Genomic DNA, 20,063 nt, shown 5'->3' on the forward strand with positions numbered 1-20,063 from the left:
ATGACATTCTTTCTGACAAGATTAGAAATCCATTGCTTACAATTAGGTCTCATATTTTTATGGAGGACTTTTTAGTAGTCCTTCCCTGGTGCTCATATATCTCCTACTTCTGCTCAACTTCAGCAGGGTACGTTAAGCCTAAGTACTCAATAAATCATCACTAATTTGTTGGTTTGTAAAATGATAGTCAGGATGGAACAGTAGGTTTGGATATTACAGTAAGAAATTTTAATTTGACCTTTAGGGTGACAGACAGAGCCACTGGAGCCCGTAAGTACCTGGTTAACATAGTCTCAGCAGGCAAAAAGAGGGATTTGGTCATCATTTTGCAGAGTTAGGCTCACAGAAAGCAGAGAATCCATTGAACTCTGTGTGACCTTGGGCAGGGCATTTCCCTTTTTTTGCATTTTAGTATCATCGCTTATTAGATGAGTTGCTTGAACAATCTGACCTTTGAAGCCCCATTCTACCCCTGACATTCTGAGATCTTAATTGGGTTCTCCTACCTACATTTTTTTTTTAATTTCTGTCTGCCTTTGTTCAGATCATTTCATCACTTGTTAGCACCTCTACCAATATAGAGAAGAGAAAGAAAGAGAGATAGACAGAGGGAAACAAAGACAGACAGAAAGAACAATCAGAACTGAAAACTTAGTAAGCATTGTGTCTTCATAATCATTTTCATAAAATTTTGTCAGTGAAAAATATTAGACCTAAGGGGTAAAAACAAGATCTGTGAATTATCTGTCAGCTCATTTCCACCATGTCATTTCATTTCTGATTTATATAAAAGCACATAACAAATATTTATAGTCTTTTAAAATAGATGCCAACTTGTTCATAATGCTGAGGGCCAATGTTAGCATGGAATTAAGGTAAGCTGCTTTCTTTTGCCTAATTGTGAAAACACTTTGAAAAATGAGTTCCTTGAACCCACCCTTAGAATTAAGGGAAATAATCATAGAAGTCATTGATAAAGATCTATGTGAGATAGGCAAATTTTTTTTTATAGAAAGAGAACAATTTGTCTGGTTTGGGGCTGCTTTTTAATTTTTTTCAATATTACATGTAGATGCAATTTTTAATAATACCTTTCTGAAATTTTACAAACCATGTTCTCTCCCTCCCTCCCCTATGCCATCCTTAGGATGGCAATTTGACATAGGTTATACATATGCTATCATGCAATATATTTCCATGTTCATCATGTTGTGAAAGAAGACATATAGTATAGATTTGAAAACAATTCAAAAGGAAATGAAACGAAATTTGGGCTGCTTTTAAGGGAATGCCTAATTAATGCACTTTCATTCAATATCTTTAGGGAGCTTGAAAACTTTTTTTAAAAAGTAGATCCCTTCTAGACTATAGGAATTTGGATTGCCTTTCTTCTTTCTGCAACATTAAGTCGCCCAAACACTCCCTTGTCCCTAATGATATTAAAGTATCAAGGTCTTTGTAAGACCTCTAACAGAATCATCTTAGTAGGGGGATGTCAGAATTCACTAGACTCTTGGGCAACTGTAATATATTGTTTGTATTCTGTATTATAAAGCCCACTAAGGACTAGTTCTCTGCTGTCAGAAAAATGATGAATCTCACAATTTACAGGGTACAGAAGTGACAACCATAGACCTAATGACTTACACAGCATTATCATCCAAGTTTTTTGCCCTTATCATCTGACCAAGGGATGTTAATTTCATACTAGGAGCAAGTCGGAAGTGATTCATTTTATTTGCTTTGGTCAAATCTGGGACTGGTCAGGTACAAAAGGTCTAACTGCTTACTATGTCTCGCCATATTGGGAGTCATAAAAATAAAATGAAACTAGGGCAAACAGAAATGCTGAATAGGTACCTGTAGAGAAAGAAGGGGAAAGCATCTCTTCTTGTGACAGTCAAATATTAGAGAACATGTTCACCTATTGGCATTGCCCAAAGCTATGACATTCGAAATAGGTTAAAGGGTCAACGTAAAAAATAAGTAAACTAGGTTTGGGGAATATGCTTATTTGTTCAACCATACTGTTTGCATGACATTTAAAATCTGTTAATGTAGTAATTGAATTTTGCATGTTTCCTACTGCAATGAGTTCTCTTTTACACAGCATTCTTATCTGCTACTTAACCATTGATCAGGATTTTATTAAGCCTTAAATTTGTATGTGCCCTGGGATATATGGAGATAGAAATACAAAGAAAGAGGAAATTTCTATTTGTTAAGAACTTAGTTTTTAATGGGAAAAACAACAGATATATATATATATATACATATATATACATATACAGAATATATATAAAGTGCATAAATGTATAACATACAAAATTATTAAATATAAGGTGGTTTGGGGGGGATGAAAACATTAGAGAAGGGGATCAGAAAAGGCTTCATGTAGAAGATATCCATATCATTGAGCTGAGTCTTGAATCAAGAGAGAGATTTTATGAGACAAAAGCAATGAGAAAGTCCATTTCAGTTATGAGGAAGAACCAGTACAAAACTGAGAGGTTAAAGTCTAAAATATTTTATGTGATAAAAAAAGAAAGATCAGTTTGTCTGCATCTCAAAAGACAGTGGCACTAAGGTCCAATGAAGCTAAAAAATAAATTAGGGTTAGGTTTTGAAGGGCTTTAAAAATAAAACAAAATATATTATGTTTTATTCTATGAGCAAAAGGGAAATGATGGAGTTGAATAAATAGGAGAATGACATGGTCAGATAAGCATTTAATAAGAATTACTTTGGCAGCAGAGTGTAGGATGAATCAGAATGGGGAGAGATGAGGCAGGATCCCCAACTAACAGAATACTGTATTAAACAAGATGTAATGAGTTTTTAAACTAAGGTAAGAGATGTGGGGATTAAAGAGAAGGTGCTAGATAAGAGTTATATTTTGAAGGTAGAATAACAAGATTTATAAACAACTTAGATATATGCAGTGAGAGAAAGTAAAGATTCAAGGATAATGGTGGGGTTATAAACCTGCGAGAATCAAATTATTAGAGTACCTTTGACAGTAATAGGGACAGTTAGAAGTGGGGTGGATTGAGAGGGGACTAAATAATAAGTTTTGTTTTGACATAAGGAATTTGTGATATCTACCAGGTATCCAGTTTGATAGGTGCAAGAGGGAAAAGTATATAATATCATGGCATATCCTGAGTCATGGGGTGTAATTTGGAAGATGAACTAACAAAGTACAGTATTGTCATAAAGACTCATAGCCGATTTGCTACTAATAGCAACTCAATGATCCAGGCCGTTTCATTGGGACTTATGAAAAAAGAAGGCTATCCACATCTAGAGAAAGAACTGGGAGTAGAAATCCAGAAGAAAACATGTGATTTATCACTTGTTTATATGGGTATGTAATTTGAGGTTTTGGTTTTAAAGGATTACTCTTACAAAAATGAACACTATAGGAATGGATTCAAGTGATAATATATATCTGTATAACCCAGTGGAATTGCTTGTCAACTCTGGGAGGGAGAAGGGATGAGGGGAGGGAAAAAACATGAATCATGTAACCATGGAAAAAATTAAAAAAAATTAAATTAAAAAAAGAAAGCTACATAAAAAAGACTCATAGTCAAGATAGTATCTGAGAGATGAGAGTAGTAGTAATAGTACTAAAATTTAGAAGATAGGTCAGAAATGGGTTGTGATTTGCATTGACAGAAGGAATTTTTGCAATGGGAATTCCTCGTATTGATGAGAATCACATATCATCCACATAGGTATATAAATTTCATGCATATTCTACATTATTTCTTTTTGGGGAGGTGAAATGAATTGACATCTAAGGTCCCTTTAGATCAGGACTTCTTAACCTGGGAATGGTGATTTTGTTATTTTTTTGTTTAATATTTTAATAATGACATTTCAATTTAATTATTTTCCTTACTATTCCTATGTATTTTATCTTTTATTCTTAAAAACTTTCTGAAAAAGGTCCATAGGCTTTATGACATTGGCAAAGGTCTCTATGATACAAAAAGGTTAAGACTTCATTGTGAAACTGTTTACAGTACTTACTTCCCAGAGTTGTTTTGAGAAAAGTGCTTTTTAAACTGTAAAGCAGTATTGATATTTGGTGGATCAAGTGGATATATTGTTATTGATATTTTTACTACTCAAAATATAAAATTTAGTGAAAAAAAAGGTTTGTCTCCATTTTGATTCTTCCTGAAACAATGGTATTAATTACTTCTGCTTTCCTGTTTCTTCCATTCCATGTGTGGTTCCAGGTTACCTCTCATCCTGAGGTCAGAGCTTGTTGGCAAATTCAGAAATGGACCAATAGCTCTCAATCATCATTCAGCCATTTTCCTGTCTCTAAGGAAAAAATGATTGCTTCTAGCGGGGCCCTTTGATGCCTTCTTTTATCTTTTAGCCTAGTGGTCCTGTGGAAAGGGAAAGTTACTAAGACCTGTACAAGGACAGTCAAACTGTTGCTAAAAGGAGATGGGAGTAGATGTGAAAATATTCTAAAAAGTCTCACTTTGCAAACTATTATAACCAGCATTGACTCTCAGGTCCTCAATCTTGCCTGAGACATCACATAGGTTAACAATGGGAGACACAATTGTATCAGAGTTAAATTTATTTTTTCTTTAAATTTCAACTTTTATTAACCAAAAAATGCTTCGCATAAGTGAATTGTGTTTACATGTATAAAATATGTTTGTGTTTACATATTACACAATTACATATTACATGTTATGCAATTCCATAAAATTGTACTTACATATACACAATGAATACTTACTATTAATTTTTCTTCTTGGAACCATAAGTTCTTTGCTGGTTACTGAGTTAGATGGATTGAAAGAGAGGTAAAGTCTTGTGGAAGATATTCATTCCAGTAATGAATTGAACTCTAACTTACTAGTAATTCCATTATCATAACCAAAATAGATCAACAAGCCCAAGCTGCTTTTGATGTCACAGTGCTGTCACAGATACTGAATCCTTCCGTTCATGAAACACATCATTCTTTTTGAATTGACAATAAGTCTCTGTAGTTTAAAGTCCTCAGTGATACTCAATGCAAAGAAACTGGGTTAGGTATTATGTGGAGCTACAAAGACTTAGTTAAAAAAAAAGTTCAGAAATGGACAAAATGCCACAAGTTTTTAAATACTCTTAAAGAATATATTTGTGCATTATTTCTGAGCAGATCTACCATCATTACTAATATTTCTCTTTAAAATGCAACACTAAAATCATCTTTTTGAAATAGTAATGTTCATCATGAAGTTTCTTATTTAAAAATATGTTCTCCATCTGTTTCTATTTCATTATAATTATTTTTACTTTCAAAAATAGTGCTTTTGAAAGAAAAGGAATAACCTTATATTCTCAATTTGGGTCTATTTTATGGAAAATTGAAATAACTATTAGGATTCCTGGTAGGGGAAATATCTCATTTTGATTCAAGTTTCTAGGTAATTTAGCTAAAAGAGATAAATTACCTCAAATAACTCCTCATTTTGGTCTACATGTATATTCGCTACATCAAAGACAAATGGATATAAGTAGTGATATCTAAATAAACTATTTGTTAATGGCATATCTTTCTTAAAAGAACATCTCCAACAAAACCATTATCACATTGTCTTGGGCCTGTGAGAGAAATGGAGCATTCAGAATGGAAGATGCCATTTGCATTTTTCTTTTTCAGACACCAGATGGCACTCCTACATTTTTAATCAATTTGGATCACTTTTACCTCCCCTCACTCATTTTTCCCCCCTTTTCAAGAAGATTTTACTTAAGGGGACAAATTTCAACTATTTTCTATCATGTAAATATAACTGAAATATTTTAGATATAGATTAAAACTCACATCCCAATTTCATATTTCTCTTCCCCTCATTGGATAATACTGTTTACTTGTGTTTGGAGAATAACTTTAATAGTTTCTGTCTTTAGAGACTAGAGTAATAATAGATTCAATCACTTTTGAATCCATTGAATTTGAAATTGTTATGACTTTCTAATGAGCTATACTGAATAAGATTTCACTAGTCTATTTAGAACTCTGAATTAGTACCGTGTAGTTTGGAAAGATTATCCATCATTTATATCTATTTGTAAATGAGTTTGATGAACATCTATAGCCTAGCTACATGCAATTAATCAGTAGAAATCTCAGATTTCCTGGTCAGTAACAGCTCTACTTCTCCTCTAAACCATTAAACAGATATTGGCATAAAATCAGAATTTGTCATTAGTCGAATTTGTCATTAGTCTGACTTGGGCTAGCACCTGATTTTTTCTTTTATCATATTCTTTTTAATATAACTACTTTAGAAGGGTTTTTATTTCCTTGAAAAGTGCGTTTGTGTGTGTGTGTGTGTGTGTGTGTGTGTGAGAGAGAGAGAGAGAGAGAGAGAGAGACAGACAGACAGACAGACAGAGACAGAGATAGAGAGAGAGGCTTGTATTATAGATTGATATGACTTTGTTTAAATGAAACCTTTCAGTAACCTCTACAAACCCTTCCTAATGGCCTGTCTCTATTGTTTAGGAACTGTATATTTACCACCAGCTGTCTGAGGCTTTACTATATTTAAAGAAAATATTTTTTTTTCACATGGAATGTGTAATCTCAAAGCTCCTAACTAATAAAACAAAAAAAAATAGAAAACATTTTTTTCAGGTTTTATGCTGTCTGTGGCTTTCTGAGGAAAAAACAGAGCACACTATTGTTCTCCTTTTCCCCTAAAAAATAGCTGGGAAATTTACAGGAAATATTTAGCAATATTTAGTTATTACATTCTTAGTTCTCATGTTGACTAAAAAGATTTCTAGCTCAAAAAGGAAAAAAAAATTCTTCCGATAAAAATCAAATTGTTGATAGTAGATTTAATGAGCTCCTTCCTTAGTTTTAGATTTTTCATTTAGATGCCCCAGATTTTCCCTGTTAATGGTTGAGAGGGCTATTGACCTACAATACATTGATTAGCTTTGTTATGCTAATAAAAACAGCTTATAAATTAAACAGTAGTGTGCCTAGAATGGAAAAGAGTGAAATAATTGTAACTAGTTGAAAGATAGAAATAGTTCTTGGAAATTCTAAAGGTGTTTCTTTAGTGTACATTTTTTGGAATACTGTTCTCAGGTTTCTACATTCACCTTCTAGAAAATTAATGAACTATACCACTAAACATGAAGGCAGTTCCTCATGGGATAATATTTCTCTCCCTATATCTCTTTCCCTCCTTTGCTCCCATTTCTAAAGAACTGTATCCTTTGTATCCTTTACAGAAACAGGTTCAGAAAAAAAAAAAGATTTTTAAAAGTGTAAAATCTTGCAAAGTAATTGGACCAGGGAAGATGAGGGCCATGAGATAGATATAGATATAGCTATAGAGATAGAGATAGATATAGCTATAGAGATAGAGATAGAGATAGAGATAGAGATAGAGATAGAGACAGAGATAGATATAGAGATAGATATAGATGTAGATGTAGATAGATATATATAGCCATGATATCTATCTATCTATCTATCTATCTATCTATCTATCTATCTATCTATATCTATATCTATATTCAAGTCATAGATAACCCTTTAAACATATAAGGAGGGCATATTCTCCAACTGAAAAATCTTCTCTAGATGGTAGCATGATTTTGAATACCCTCAAAATTTTAACCCAATGTTCTTCACAAAATGTGGCTGGCAGATCTTAATACAACTTTTAATGTTGCTTCTGCTAAAACTAGACATTACAGGTAAGTAATCCTGTAATTATAAAAGGGAATAGGGAAGAATAGGTTGATGGTGTTATATATCCATAGAATTCTTGTTACTGTAAATACCTATTCGTGTTCAAGTACAACTTAAATAAATTCAAGTGGGACCAATGATTCAAGACATTGAGATAAGAAGCTGATTTGTTTTCCATAACAAAAGACATGAAAAGGAATTCATTCATTTTTAGGTCCAAGCTATGTTTTAGGCTTAGGGTGACATTAAAAAGGATACTTCCATAGGGTTACAGGGAACCTGGAAATGTTTTTTTTTTTTTTTTTTTTTTTTTTTTTTACAAGTAATTTATCTGGTGAGAAGAGCTAGAGAATAAGGATCTGTATGGGATTTATTGGTTTAGTTTAAAAGATCCAGTGTCCAGTCTGATTAGTAGAAAAAATGATTTCAACTGTCCAATTTATTAAATATAATCCCAAATGGGCTTTCACTGCAGTATGACAATCCTTTTACTCCTCTCTAATTGGCAATTAGGGAGGTGTAAATATCTCTTACAGAGGCTATTGTTCATGTAAGGTTAATGTGTGCCTTCTTTAGTACCCTTAGAAGAAAGCCATGAACTACCATTCCTCAATTTTCCCCCTTCTCATGGTGTCATAGGTGTATCCATATCACCATTCCTTAAAGTGCAAGTCACTTTTTTCCTTACCTAAGTGTTACAAGGAAAGCTTTATACTTATTCCAGAGCTCAAAATATTGATATCTGTCTTCCTCAGTTTTTCTCTGCAGCACATTCTTTTATTCTTTTCGTGTTTTCTCTCTGAAGTATATTATTATTGTTTTCATTCTCCCCATTACTTTGAGTCCTTTCATTTTTATTAGTATGGAAACCAATCTGTTCTTTTGACTATAGAGCAATTACTATCAGTAGAAACATTAACATGGAATACTCTCTGCAGGTCATTGAAAACTTTACATTGCCTTCTCTACTTGCTGGAACTGAGATCCTCCTTCATGTAGTATTCTTTTTGGAAACTCTTAAGATCATTTCTTTGGATCACCTTGCATGGTTTACTGTCATGGGAAATAGCCATGCTACTCTTCTTGCCTGACATTTCTCATAATTTAATTGGACACCCAGTTACTTAAAGCCCTTTATCAAAGTTTTACTTCCTTACACTGAGGCTACTGCCTTTGCTTGTGATAAAACATTAGTTTTATTCAGCTGTTCTTGATTTGCAATTAGCAGAATCCTGCCAAAAGAAAGTGCCACTGCAAACAGAAGCTGCTCACAGCTGTTGTCCATGCTAGTCTCAAGTGTTATCCAATTATCAGATTTTTTACTTTTTCCCTCTTTTTTCTTATGTAGAGATTCTGAACACTTCTTCCAGTCTTTTCTCTTCTCTGGTTGGAACACTCACCTATTAAAGGTAGAGGAAGTATTGCTACTAAGGCCAATTATTCTAACTAGCTTAAAAGTTTGAATTTTTCAGTGTGAGAACACAATTAAGATAAGCATATAGAATAGGAGATTTAAAGTACTGTTTATGGATAGATCTTAATGAGTTTGAATGGGAAAATTGTCTTTGATAATTATTGGCTTATATTTTATATATTTTAAGCAGTTAAAAACATTACTTTAAGGAGTCTATAAATTTTGTCAAATTGTCAGAAAGATCGATGACATAAAAAAGGTTAAGAATCTGCTTTAGAACTTGGAGTGTGTGCTTTTAAACACTCCAAAGTATCTGAGGAAGCTTTTATTTTACATAACAGCATCTCCTTGTCTCTTTTATCATACACTAGTGAAAAAAAAATTGTACACGTGAGCAGGGGGATGTTATATGTATCAATGTTATTATTCTAAATGTCTGGTTTCTTATAACACAACTTAATCCCCAATGCACCAGAGGGCAGTACTACTATAATTTCTGAATTTATGATTTAGAAAAAAAAGAAAAAAGAAAAACTTTCTAGAGCCAACATTAGCTGCAATTCTTACAGATCATTTGTTCTTAAATACTGCCTTATGACTCCCAATATATTTTGATGCCCTTGATGTAACAAATAGGATATGATTTTAATATGTAACAAGAAGTCTCCACTTTAGACTGTTAGATATGCTCACTTTATTCACCTTGGTGTACTCTGACTGTCTATTTTCTCTCTCTTCATCAGCTTTCTGAAATGCATACTATGTCACCTCTTTTTAGTCAGTCAGTCAAAATTTATTTACTAAGCACCAACAATGTGTCAAGATTTCTGGATATAAAAATAAAAATGAGATAATCTCAGCCTTCAAAGAATTTATATTCTATTGCATAGTCAGCATATTCATATAGAAAATAAATACACAGTAACTTTTTTTAGAGATAGTATTAGCATCAGGATAAATTAGAAAGGCAAATACAGAATGCATTTCAGATGTCCTAGATTTCCTCTTATTTTTCCAAAATATTAGGTTTACATGTTCATTTCCCTTACTCCTGAGAGTATCATCATTTTTATCCCAGAAAATCAATTCTTTATATATGGTAATCAGGTCCAGAAAAGCAGTTCTCATGGTTAGTTCTTACTTCTTATGGAAGAATGATTTATCATCAAGAAAAAAAAATTATTGTGTACATTGCTTTAAACACAAAATGACATACAAAAGATATTTTACTATTTAAAATCCTCTACCACTGATTTAATATCTTTATTATGTAAAATTCTTCTCTCTTTCTTTCCATCTATCTATCTATCTATCTATCTATCTATCTATCTATCTATCTATCTATCTATCTATCTATTTATCTATCTATCTTGCCTCTGTGTTAGGAAAATACGTTTTTCAAACTTCTTATTCATTTTCCTTCCTATTTAGATAGACTACAGTTAGTGACAGTAATGCTTTTGGTTCTGCCTCCATTGATCTTCACTCAAATGTTATCTATTACATTTTCCTATTCTGGTTGTTGGATTCTGTCAGCAGCATATTGTCTTAATATATAAAACCATTGTCGTCTTCTTATTTTTACCTATGCCTTATCTTTTTAAATAAGTGACACTCTCCCAGATCCATATTCCAGGTGTGAGTATCATTCCACCTAGTCTGATTAATGACTTTGAACACAAATTTAATTTAGGATCTTTAATTCAAATTGTATGTTATCTATTTTTTGGCATTTTTGTATATAGATAACTGAAGCTATTATTTTCACTGTAATTTCATTTCTTGGATTTTATCTCCAGTGAGTTCCTAGGTGCCTTTACTGCTATTCTTATTCTTATACTTCAGTTTTCCTCTATGGCAGCTAATGTCATGAGTATATCTAATTAGTATATTTCCTTCTTCTTCTTCTTAAATGCGAATATAATGATGCAAAATCAAAACTTCCAGTCTAAATCCCAACTCAATCTTATGACCTCTTCCCTTGAATTTTCTCCTATCACTAAAAGCTGACATCTTCAGTTTTAAACCTGTTCCAAATGTCTGAGTATAAATAATTCCAATAAGACTGCAATTTAATCCCATTTCAGAAAAATAAATTAAACTAGTGAATTCTATCAAACATTTAAAGAGAAATTGATCTCAGTATCTAACTATTTGATAAAATAAGCAAAGAAAGAGCTCTACAAAATTCTTTTTTATGACCCAAATATGGTACTGATACCGAAGCAAGGAAGGCAAAAAACAGAGAGAAAATTACAGACAAACTTTTTTTGGAACATTGATGCAAAAATCTTAAATAAAATACTAGCAAAGAGACTACAGTGAAATATCACAAAGATTATTCACTATGACCTTGTGGAATTTATACCAAGAATGCAAGGCTGGTTTAATATTAGGAAAACGATCAGCTTAAGTGACCATGTCAATAATCAAACTAACAGAAATCACGATTATCTTAAAATATGCAGAAAAAGCCTTCAACAAAATACAGCACCCATTCCTATTGAAAATGACAAAGCATAGGAATAAAAGGGCCTTAAAATAATAAGTAGTATCTATCTAAAACCATTGGCAAGTATCATCTGTAATGGGTATAGGTTAGAGGTCTTCCCATTAATATCAGGAGTAAAGCAAGAATGTCCCTTACCACCATTATTATTTAATATTGTACTAGAAATGTTAGCCTTAGCAATAGGAGAAGAAAAAGAATTTAAGGAAATTAAATTAGGCAAAGAGAAAACCTATACTATCACTCTTTCTGGATGATATGATGGTATACTTAAAAAATCTTAGAGAATCAATTAAAATACTAGTTGAAAAAGCTAATAACTATAATAAAGTTGCAGGATACAAAATATACCCACAAAATCATCAGCATTTCTATATTTGTCCAACAATGTCCAGCAATAAGAGTTAGAAAGAGAATTTCCTCTTAAAATCATGCTGGAAATATAAAATACTTGGGAATCTTTTTGATAAGACAAACCAGTAGTTATATGGACAAAACTATAAAACTTTTCACACAAATAAAATTAGATCTAAACAATTGGAAAAACATTAATTGCTCACGGGCATGCTGTACTAATATAATAAAATGAATATTTTACCTATATTAATTTACTTATTCAGTGCCACATCAAACCAGCAAAAATTTTTGTAGAAAAAAAGATAATTCATATGGAAGAACAAAAGGTAAAGAATATCAAGGGAACTAATGAAAAGAAATATGAAGGATGGTGGCCTATAGGCATTAGATCTTAAACTGTACTATAAAACAGTCATCATCAAAACAATCTGGTACTGGCTAAGAAATAGAAGGGTGGATCAATGGAATAGACTACTAGGGGTAAATGACCCCATCAATCTAGTGTTTGATAAACTCAAAAATTGTAGCTTTGGGGATAAGAACTATTTCATAAAAATCACTGAGAAAATTATAAAATAGGATGGCAAAAAATAGGTATAGATCAATATCTAACACACTATACCAAGATAAGGTCAAAATGGGTATATGATTTAGATATTAAGCGTAATATTATAAGTAAATTAGGGGAATATATAATAGTTTACCTTTCAGACCTATTGAGAAGGGACGAATTTATGACCAAACAGGAGACAGAGACTATTATAAGATGTAAAATGAATAATTTTGATTAAATTAAATTTAAAAAAGTTTTTTTTTCAAAAAAACAATGTTACCAATATTAGAAGGGAAACATCAAACTAGGAAAAAATTTTATAACAAATTTCTCTGATAAAGTTCTCATTTCTCAAAAATATAAAAAATTAAATCAGATTTGTAAGAATCCAAGCCATTCCTCAACTGATAAATGGTCAAGGGCTATAAATAGGCAGTCTTCTGCTTAAGAAATCAAAGCTATCAAAAATTGTATGAAGAAATGTTCTAAATCACTAAATTAAAGAAATGTAAATTAAAACAACTCTGAGGTATCTCATACCTTTCAGACTGGCTGATATGACAGTAAAGGGAAATGATAAATGTTGTTGGCGATGTGGCAAATTGTGACACTAATGCATTGCTGGTAAAGTTATGAACTGATTCAATCAGTCTGGAGGGAATTCTGGAATTTTACCCAAAGATCTATGAAATAATGCATTCCCTTTGATCCACTAATGCCACCACTAGATCTTTATCTTGGAGAGATTTTTAAAAAGGGTAAGAACTACTTGTACAAAAATATAGCTGCTCTTTTTGAGGTGGCAAAGAATTGGAAATTAAAAGGATACTCACCAATTGGTGAATGGCTGAACAAATTCTGATATATGATGCTGGTGAATACTTTTGTGCTGTTAGGAATCATGAACAGGATAATGTAATAAAGAGCTGGAAAGACCTATATGATCTAATACTGAATGAAATAAGCAGAATGAGGAAAACATTGTACACAGTAACAGCAATATTGTGGAATGATCAACTATGATAGACTCAGCTATTATCAGCAATACAATGACAAAGGACAATTCTAAAGGACTTATAACAAAGGCTGCTATCCACTTCCAGAGAAAGAAATGCTAGAGTCAGAATTCAGATGAAAACATACTATTTTTGAATTGTTTATTTGAGTTGATGTTTTGGAGTTTTGGTTTTATAAGATTATTCACAAAAATGAATAACATGTTTTTTGTGATAATACAGGTTTAACTCAGGTTGAATTGCCTGCCAGTACAACAAGGGGTAAATGATGGGAGGGAGGGAGATAAGTTTAATCAAATAATCTAGGAAAACTTGTATGGAAATTTGTTATTACATACAATTGTTAATAAACAAATGAATAAATAATTTTTAAACCCTTGTGCTTCAGTGTATTGTCTCATAGGTGGAAGATTGGTAAGGGTGGGCAATGAGGGTCAAGTGACTTGCCCAGGGTCACATAGCTGGGAAGTGGCTGAGGCTGGGTTTGAACCTAGGACCTCCTGTCTCTAGGCCTGACTCTGAATAATACCCAGCTGCCCCTGAATAAATATTTTTTTTAATGAAAAGCTGCCGTTTTTTGCTTTGCCAGAAAGAAAAGTCTTTTCATGCAGCTTGTACTTAGTAGTGATGTCAAAATTAGTGTTATTATTGCCAGCTTTCCAAGAAAGATATATTTGGAGTTTTATATTCTCATTAACCTTTTGGTATATCAAACCAAATTGAGTACCATCATTCATACATTTGCAGTTAGAATTCAGAAACTTTATAGCCTAGGGCAAAATTATTTTGAGATAGTTTGCATTTGGTCATGTCAGATTTATTTGATAACTAAAAGGTCAACCATAATAACCTAATAGAGCCAAACCGTACATTGCCAGTCAAAAGAAATTAATGAGGGACAGCTGGGTAGCTCAGTGGATTGAGAGCCAGGCCTAGAGATGGGAGGTCCTAGGTTCAAATCTGGCCTCAGACACTTCTTAGCTGTGTGGCCCTGGGCAAGTCACTTAACGCCCATTGCCTAGTCCTTACCACACTTCTGCCTTATAACCAATACACAATATTGGTTCTAAGGCAGAAGGTAAGGATTAAAAAAAAAAGACATCAATGACAACATTTCCACCAGGAACTAGATAAGTCAAATTAAAAAAGAAATTATAAAGTGAATATAATGTTTAAAAATTAGATTTGATAAACCTTTGGGGGGAAAAACTGAATGAGAATGGAAAAGAATATTCCTTTTACTCAGGAATATATGGCACATTCACAAAAAATTTATTATTTAATAGGACATGGAAATAATCCACAACCAAATACAGAACAGCAGAAATAGTAAATGCATCCTTTTTCTGACCATAATGCTATAAAAATTAAACTCCACAAAAGGATGCAGAAGAAAAGACTAAATTAATTGGTCACAAAATAACCTTACTCTAAAGAATGAATGGGTCAAAGAACAAATCATAGAAAACATCAACAATTTCATTAAATAGAATGACAAGGAAAGAAACTAACAACATTTTGAGCATTCAGTCAAAACAGAACTAAAGGGAAAATTTATGTGTCTAAGGCTTATATCAATGAAATAGAGAAAGAACAGATAAGTGAATTCAGCATGCATTAAAAAAAAACTAGAAAAGAACAAATGAAAAATTTCCAATTAAACATCAAAATCCTAAAATACTAGAAATCCTAAAAATCAAAAGAGAGGCTAATAAAATTGAAACTAAGAAAACTATTATACCAGTGGAATAAGAAAAGGACCAGGCTTATGAAACTAATTAAATAAATAGGCCATTGATTCATTTGATAAAAAAAAAGAACAAAAAAGAAAAACAAATTACCAGTATGAGAAATGAAAAGGATAAATTCACCAAATTTAGAGGAAACTAAATTAATTACTAGAGGCTATTTTGGCCAATTATATGACAACAATCTGACAATCTAAGCAAAATAGATTATTTTTAATGTATAAACTACATAGTTTAACAAAAGAGGGAATAGAATACATAAACAAATCTATCTCAGAAAAATAAATTGACGAAACCATCAATGAATTTCCTAAAAAAAAATCATCTGGGCCTAATAAATCACAAATAAGTCCTAACAAACATCCAAAGAACAATTAATTTCAAAATTACATAAACTATTTGGAAAAGTAGCTGAAGAAAATATCCTAACAAATTTATTTTATGGCACAAATATGATTTTACCTAAACCAGGAAGAGCAAAAATAGAGAAAGAAAACTATAGTCCAATTTCCCTAATCAATCTTGATGCAAATCTTAAAAGAAAATACTAGCTAGGAGATAGCAGAAATATATCACACAGGTAATATATAAGACCAGGTACGTTTTATATCAGGAATTCAAGAATGGTTTAATTTTAGGAAAACCATCAGCGTAATTGATCATATAAATACCTAAGACAAGAGAAATCATATGGTTATCTGAATAAAGGCAAAATTTTTTTTGACAGATTGCAACTCTTGTTGCTATTAAAACAATAGAGATAATATCAAAGTAATTAATGAAAATGTGTGAAGGAAGGTACCATATCGGTATCAGATATTAAACCATACTTTAAGGTGGTAATCATCAAAACAATTAAGTAGTGGCTAAGAAATATAATGGTAGATAAACAGAATAGATTAGGTACCTAATATACAGTTGCAAAGGATCAAAAAAAATCCAATTTTTGATGAACACAAAAATCCCAGCTTTTGGGACCAGATTTCACTATTTGGAAAAAACAGTATGGCAGAAATTAGGTATAGAATAATATCTCATACCCTATACCAAGATAATAGGTATATGATTTAAACATAAAAGTTAACACTATGAGTAAATTAGGAAAACATGGAATATTTTAACTTGTCATTTCTACATATAAGGGAAGAATTTATGACAAAAAAGAAATAGAGAACACAAGATACAAAACATATAACTGATTATATTAAATTAAAACTTTTTTTCATACAAAACCAATATAGCCACGGTAAGAAGAGAAACAAAAACTGGGGAAAATTTACTGCTAGTTTATTTACTGCTCATTTATCAAATACATAGAGAACAGAGTCAGATTTATAAGAATACAAATTATTCCACAATTGGTAAATGGTCAAAGGATTTGTATGGGCAGTTTTCTGATAAAGAAATAAAATTCATTTATAGTTTTATGTAAAAAATTCTAAATTACTGTAGATTAGAGAAATAAAAATTAAAACAACCACCTGACAACTATCAGCCTAGCTAATGTGTGTTTGGAATCCAGGGAGGTGCCATTTAAAAGTATCTTACAAACTTCCTGTGGACATGTGGGGACCTTGGAACTACATTCCCCGTGATCCAATGGGCTTCTAGTTTCTGACTTGTGATAACATCAGACAACAGGAACCAACGAATAGAGCAGCTTAAATTCGGAGGGTGGGTTTAAGACAGGGCTCTTTGCTATCTGAGGAGGCTCATTGGCATATGAGAGAGACAAGATGGAAGGAGACAGGTACTGGCGGGCATTTTGAATAGATTTCTTACAGGCATGTGGTCGATTTATCTCTATCAGCAATGGCTTTAATTAAACTATTAATTTCCCTCATAATATCAGCTTTTATCATTTTTAATCATTATATTGATGGCAAGCAGAAGTTTGGATTTCGGATTCTCAATTTTCCAGAAAGCCTGAGAGTATTTAGAGTCCTCTCAAAAGCAATAGCCATGCCTTCTTTTTGGCCATCTTGCCTCAGCTCTTTTGAGCAATTTTTTAAAAAAGGAGAGTGGCTTTGCTCACCATGTTTTCGCCTGCCAGCCAGCTCAGCCAGATCCACCTTGGGGTGTCAGAGCAGCTTAACCCCACAACTCTGGTGCCCCAGTGCCCAGTGCCTCTGCTGCCTCCGCCACTTCTCCTGATCCTGCCTTGCTGGTGCTGCTTGTCCTGTTCTGAATCCCCAATCTTGACCTCCATTCCTGAATGCCCTGCCCTGACTTGCAGCAATCTTCAGAGACTGCTTCAGCTGCTGCCACTTGAGATTTGCGAAGTATTGCCCCCCTCCACCCTGCTGTCTTGGCAATGGCTTTAACCTGAAAAGTTGCTTTTACTCTATTCTTGCCCTCTACTTGGCACCATCCCCCTCCCCCCGGCGTGTTTTCTCTAAAGCCTGACTTAGGCACCCCCCCCCACAATCCCTTCACATGGGTTTTCCTGAAAACTGACCTAAGCTTTTTTCCAACCCCTACCCCACACCTCCACCTGGACACTAGTGTTTACTCTTCATTGGGCCACATGGCCTATTTCAAACTTTCTTGCGATTATTAAACTGAAACTCAGGAGAAGAAATTCACCACCATACCTCTTAGAACTTTGAACTTTAAAACCCTTATGCTCAGAGCAGTAACTGATTTTAAGGACCTTGATATTGAAATTTAAATTGAACTAGAGGTGGATTTTTAAACCTCAGAACTGAATGGGTTTTATTTCTGTTTTAAAAAAACTGTATCTTACTGTATTTTGCTGATTAGTTTTGTGAATTAATTTTGTTTATTTCACTGATTTTCCTGTTGCATTGAATCATTTTAAGCTAAGAAGTTTTGGGGTGCTAGACTTATTCTATTTATGATTTTATTGTAACTCCCAAATGATGGACAAATCTATTAGAACTGTTAAGAGATTTTTGACTATATAGCTTGTTATATGGTACTCATATTGTATTTCCTAATTTATTTCAGGTTTCATTTTTACTGTATCAAAACAATGTTGTTATATGTTCCATCTATGAGCATCTTACTGGATTTATAGGAGCACACGTCTTTTAAGTTTTATTCTATCTTGGTAATTGTGTAAAACCTTGGAGGTTTTGATGCCTTGAGATTTAAATTGTAATTTTATAAGAGGTTTTAAATTTTACTTTAGATCCTAGACCTTTCTTTATAAATGATAAGATTTTATATATTTTGTTATAAAGAATTGTTATCTTACATGGATAGAAGAAACATGAAAATTTCCTACCTAGGATTTTTTTTTAACAGGAAGCCAAGAGAGCTCTTGTACACTTCTGTTAGTCTATGTATCTTAGCCTGCTTTTCTTTCAGAAGGATCTAGAATTCCTGAGGATAATTTAGAAACAGAATTATATGATTTTTAAATATCATAGCAAGTGACTATAATAATGAGTTGTTTATTATTGTTTTAAAATGTGTTATTAGAAAATTATGGTACTTTATTTGAATGTGCATTGTGAATCTGCTATTTTTGTAAAACCCTTCACTAGTTATAAACTATTTATTTTTTTTGACATTTTATTTTTCTTCCTGACATGTGCAATGCAATATTTGTTCCTTAAAATTTTTTAATCAGAGCAATTGATTTTTTCTCATCTTGTACTGGAAGTAAATATATAACCATTATTTATCCTTTTTTTGATTTTACAGTGATATAAGCTTAATGCAAATATATATTTGCTATAATGATGCATACCTGAAAAGCCTGAGACTATGGTAACCTGTCAATTATTGGTAAATATCATGGGACTGTGATTTAATGCCTCTCTGTCTGAATCCAGGAGAAGTCCTAAGAAAACCACAAGGTCATGGAGACTGACTGAGAATCTGCATGGATTGCAGGAGTTCTATGCCAATACTGAAGGGCTTGAAAATGGGATTTGAGTATTTGGAATCCCAGTCTTTTTTAACATTTTAGAGGATGAGGGTCTCCTTTAACTTAGATTCCGAGTAAAGCACCTAAGATTGGCTATTATGGACTCATTCCCTGAGAAGGTGTAGGGAAAATCAGACCAGAAAGAGATGTTCCCCTTATTTCTCTTATATATAAAGAGAATGGCAGTTTTCTATAGCCCTGGCCCTTAATGGGTAATTGCAAACTGCTTAAATCACTTTTGTTGGGCCTTGATTCAAGGGCCTGTTATGAGTTTATTTTCCTTACATTTTTGCACATTTTACATTTCATTCACAAGTTAATTTTTTCCCCTTTATTTGAATTTAATTCTTTTTATTTTTTTATTATTTCTTTTGCCAATTGATTTCATACAAACCCCTTGACTTAGCCATGCATCCTTAGCTGACCTGAGGTATCCTTTTCAGGGGAGAAATGTGTTATTTAGAATTTTCCTCAGGGGGATGTGTGTTAAGTTTTAAAAAAATTAATAATGTGAAATATATATATGTACACACACACACACACACACACACATATATATATATATATATATATATATATTTAACTTATTTAGGAGTAATTCAGGGGGAAATATATAATTCTTAGAAAGAAATGTATGTTTTATAATCTATAATGTAAAGTTTACATTCTTTTGAGAGTAATTTCAGGATAAGGATTTTGCCATCTCCCCACACTATGAAGATGCCTGAAGAGCCTTTATTGGATTATGAAGATCCAAATTTGAACTTTGGGGTGAAGTTGATTTGAACTATGGGGAGTTGAATGAATTGAATGCATTTGTTTTGAAT

General features: G+C 32.5%; 1 pseudogene; it reads left to right on the top strand.

Moving 5' to 3' along the window:
• Positions 1-17,374: 17,374 nt before the first annotated feature.
• The window catches only part of LOC123248263, a 140,097-nt pseudogene continuing 137,408 nt past the window's right edge, over positions 17,375-20,063 (top strand).

This window comes from Gracilinanus agilis, chromosome 1 (genome assembly GCF_016433145.1).
Source record: "Gracilinanus agilis isolate LMUSP501 chromosome 1, AgileGrace, whole genome shotgun sequence".
NCBI lineage: Eukaryota > Metazoa > Chordata > Mammalia > Didelphimorphia > Didelphidae > Gracilinanus > Gracilinanus agilis.